This window comes from Carlito syrichta, unplaced genomic scaffold, assembly GCF_000164805.1.
Source record: "Carlito syrichta isolate Samal-C Ts95f unplaced genomic scaffold, Tarsius_syrichta-2.0.1 Scaffold311474, whole genome shotgun sequence".
Taxonomy (NCBI): Eukaryota; Metazoa; Chordata; class Mammalia; order Primates; family Tarsiidae; genus Carlito; species Carlito syrichta.
The window spans coordinates 195959-200869 of record NW_007255570.1 but is presented as its reverse complement, the minus strand read 5'-3'; positions in this window follow the sequence as shown (position 1 = coordinate 200869).

Genomic DNA, 4911 nt, shown 5'->3' with positions numbered 1-4911 from the left:
TAAAAAAAAAAAAAACTTCATTTAGACAGGCTCAGGGGTCTGGGACTCTTGGACCCAGGCAATCTGTTAGAGCTGTGTGTGTTTTGTTACTGTGTAAACATCATAGACACACACTTACCTAGATGGTATAACCTGCTACACACCTAGGCTGTATGGAATGGCCTATTGCCCCCAGGCTGTAAACCTGTATAGCATGTTACTGTACTGAATACTGTGGGCAGCTGGAACACAATAGTAAGTATATGTGTATCTAAGCATAGAAAAGGTACAATAAATATACAGTATTATAATTTTATGGGACCACCATCACATAAGCAGTCTGCCATTGACCAAATGTGTCACATGACTGTACAATTTCTTTTTTTTTTTTTTTTTTTTGAGTTGGAGTCTCACTTTGTCGCTCAGACTGGAGCGCAGTGGCCGCTCCCAGCCACCGCAGCCTCCACCTGCTGGGCTCCAGTGATACTTCTGCCTCAGCCTTCCAAGTAGCCGGAACTACAGGCATGCGCTACTACGCCCGGCTGATTTTTTGATTTATTGTAGAGATGGGGTCTCGCTGCCCAGGCGGGTCTCGAACCTGCAGGCTCAGGCAATCCACTCACCTCAGCCTCCCAAAGGCGCGGGATTACAGGCTGAGCCACCGAGCCCGGCCGACTGTACAATTTCAAGGCAAGTCCTCTAGCCTCATCTACCTGATTGCCAAGGGCTAGGAGTTCCAGACCCCTGAGCCTCTCTAAATGAAGTTTCTAGTCAGCACTGAAAAAAGCTAACGTTCATGTCAAGTTCCTACAAAATGGAATTCCGAGCATCCTCAATCCTGGTAACTCATATTGCATTGCAAAACATGGTTAATCACGTAAGTAGGCTTGGTTTAGTCCCCTTCCTTGTGGCGGATCCAATTGTAGTTTGTGATTTTTTTCTCATGAGCTCATCTTTGTGGGTGTTATTTCTAGAGTCCCCACAGATAATTTCCTTTTCTTAGGCCCCAGAGGTTCAAGAATCTCTTGGTGTTCATTGCTCAGTTTGAGATGGATATCCCAAGCGCATACATCTTTTACATCTAGGTCCCTATCCACATGACACAGGCTCAGGATGTACATTTCTCACAGAAGACTTCTTTTTTTTTTTCACATATGTACATCCATATCCCAGACTTACATGCTCAACTACATCCTAAACAGTTCCACCTCTGTGTGTTATAGGTTCCCCAAAGTCAACTTACCCAACCTTGACCTCCTACCAGAAAACCTGTACCTCCCCAGGATTTCTTATTTCAGTGAATAGCATAGGACTGCCGTGTATGGCTATGTGAGAAGTTCACTGCACAACTGGCAATGGGGATTGCAATCCAGCTTGTACATGGCTCGCCAAGCTGTGCATCCACAGGGCTGTGTCTGCCAGGAGGGTTTCTATCTCTAGTTGTACAAAGATAACACATGAGCTAGAGGTGGCCCTGGCAACAGCACCACCATCCACCTTGTTGGCATCTTGCCTTCTATCTTTCCCCTACTTGTAGCAAAGTTGTTCCAGAGTCTCATCTCCTTTACCTCCTACTTAACCCTCAAATCCGTCTCCTTTGTGCCACCTCCACTATAAGTTGCTAGATCTGATGAATAAAAATACAAAGCTCCCAGTTAAATTTGGATTTCAGAAAAAGAATGATCTTCAGTATGACTATGTCCCACATAGTCATTCTGTCTAACATAAGCCCAATTTTTATTCCAGCCCACACTGTGCCCAGCTGAAAGAACACATTTCTAGCCAGATGATCATAGCCTCACTCACACCTTCACCATTGGAAGCTGGGTTTGCCTGCCACCCCCACACCACATTTGGTGGAGACAGGCACAGTTCCTCAGAAAATAAGGCATTGGGATATTCTGGCTGCTTATTTGACATGAGGCTGGGACGTTTTATGCATACCAGGAAATGTTTATTTTTCATTAAATATTCTTACAAAGTCCAGATTTAGGAGCCTCTTGGCTGGCATCTAAGTGAATAGTGGCCTCTCCATTCCTGAGGGTAGGATCAGGCCATAGTCCTCCCTGGAGCTCCCCAGCATTGAAGGACACTAGTCATCTCCAATAGGTTCCCACATCCCTTTCCAGAGTACACTGGGAACTTGGCTACAGATCCCTAAAAAGTAGCTATCCTACATCCGGCACATTGCTCAGACCTGCGTGGAGGTACATCTGTAGTCCCAGCTACTTGGGAGGCTAAGGCAGAAAGATTGCCTGAGCTCTGGAGGATGAGACTGCAACAAGCCTTGATGGTGCCACTGCACTCCAGCCTGGGTGACAGAGTGAGATCTCAACTCAAAAAGAAAAAAAGTAAGAGATTAATACACATCCTGCCCAAAGATGGTGGAACACTTCACCTGCCAGCTGTTGAGTTGCCAGGAATAAGGCCTGGCTACTGAGATATGCCTACAGAGAACACCAGAACCAGTGAAAACCACCTTGATTTCCAAGTGATGGAAGGTGGTCCAACAACTCCAGAAGTTCAACCATTAAATAGTTTGATTTTTTTGTGTGTATGATTACTTTTTTTTTTTTTTTGAGTTGGATTTTCATTCTGTCACCCAGGTTGGAGTGCAGTGGCATGATCACAATAATCACAGCTCACAGCAGCCTCAACCTCCTGAGCTCATGCAATCCTTCCACCTCAGCCTCCCAAGTAGCTGGGACTACAGGCGCACACCACCATGCCTGGCTAATTTTTTTGTTTTTTTGTAGACATGGTGTCTCACTATGTTACCTAGGCTGATCTTGAACCCCTGGGCTCAAGAAATCCTCCCACCTTGGCCTCTCAAAGTGCTGGGATTACATGCTTGAGCCACTGTGCCCAGCCAAATATTTTTAAAAATTCAAATTTGTGGCCTGGATTAAAGGGGGAAAAATCACATCTAAAGCATGTCTACTCAGGTTTACAGCAGCATCTAGAAAATAATAGACCTTTTTGAAATCTGGAGACTGCTCCAACCCTTCTAAAACTGTACTTTAGATATTTATCTTTATACCTTTACTGTGTAGGACTCCTTCCCTCCAAAACACCAGAGTGCATTCCGAGAACAGTTCCCTCTACCTCCTGGATATTCCCATCAGGAAACCCCTGCAGAATCTTTTTTTGTTCTATGTCGTGTCCTCTATTATCCACCCACCAGATGATTGCAGCTGACTTTTCTCCCTTTTTTTCCCTTTGGTTGACTAGAAGGAAGACTTTATATTTAAGTAATAGAGGCACAAATTAATATATTCTGAAAAATCTCTTGACAATCTCTTTTTTTGCTTTTCAAAAATCTGAGGCCAAGCCTGGTGGCTCATGCCTGTAATCCCAGCACTTTGGGAGTCCAAGGCAGAAGGACTGCGTTAGTCCCAGAGTTCCAGACCAGCCTAGGCAACATTAGTGATGCTTCGTCTCTACAAAAAACAAAAAATATACTGGATATGGTGGCACGTGCCTGCAGTTCCAGCTACTCGAGAGGCTGAGGCAGAAGGATCGCCTGAGCACAGGAGGTCGAGGCTGCGGTGAGCTGTGATGTGGCCACTGCACTCCAGCCTAGGTGACAGAGTGAAACCCCAACTAAAATAAATAACAATAATAAAATTTATTTGATTTTGTTTTCTTCTCTGGCTTATATTGGGGCAGGTGTGGGCCATGTGTCTCAGAGGACAAATAATTAACACAGATGTATGCTGATGTCACCTAAGGAGTGGTCAGGCCCCAGTTGCGGGCAGTAGGCACCATGTTCTCTGCTGGTTAGTCTAAAGGCACATATGAAGACACCATGAATAAACTGTGCTCTAAACCCACTTCATTCACTTTGGCTGTGTCTGGGGATAACAAATATTTTTGAGCAGGGAAGGAACTCATGCCCATGTCATGGGCATTTTGAGTCTCAGCATGGGCCACAATCTCCTTTTCCACTTTAAGGTTTTGGGGAGACCAGATCTGCATCCCTCATTAGCCAACCATGGGGTATCCTTAGTGGAGAAGGAGATTGGCTATGAAAAAGTTGTGAGTCATTAGTCTGACTGTGTCACAGCCTGACTATAAAGGAGTGGCTTTTGTTCCCACCTTTTCCTCCCAATGTCTGCTCTTGTCTGATTGAGGGAAGGCCCTAAGAGTCATGAGTGGTGGTCACTGAGTTCTCACTCTGCTTGGCTGTGTAGACAGGCAATACTGAAGTAGGGGATGGAGCTACAAGAAAATGGTATTGATTACCTGGAGAATATCCAGCTTTCACATGACATGTACTAAGTTAATATTAGAGAAAATTCCAAAACGCTTAATACAATGAGACTAGTTTTACCCAAAATAATGACAGCTCACTGTTATGGTCTGAAGGTGTGCCCCCACTCAAAAAAATTCATATGTTGAAGCCTAATCCCCAAGGTGATGGTATTCAAAGGTGAGCCACTGGGAGGTGATTAGGTCATGAGGGCAGAGCCCCCATGAATGGGATTAGTGTCCTATAAAAGAGACCCCAGAGAACTAGTTCACTCCTTCTGCTATATTAGGACACAGTCAGAGGATATTATTATCTATGAACCAGAAAGCAGACACCAAATCTGCCAGTGCCTTGAGCTTGAACTCCTCAGCCTCCAGAACTGTGAGAAATAAATTCCTGTTGTTTATAAGCTGCTCAGTTTATGGTATTTTGTTATAACAGTCTAAACAGACTAAGACACTCACATAATATCTGATTTTGTTATTGATTTAAGGACATCCTTAGAAAACTAAATATAATTGAATAATACTAAATGGATATCTTAGTAGTATTGTATCAATATTAAATTCCCTGAATTTGTTATTTGCATTGTGGTTGTTACAAAATATCCTTGACCTTTAGGGATACCTACTGAGGTATGTAGGTATACTGATGTAAAGGGTTACAATGTCTGCCATTCA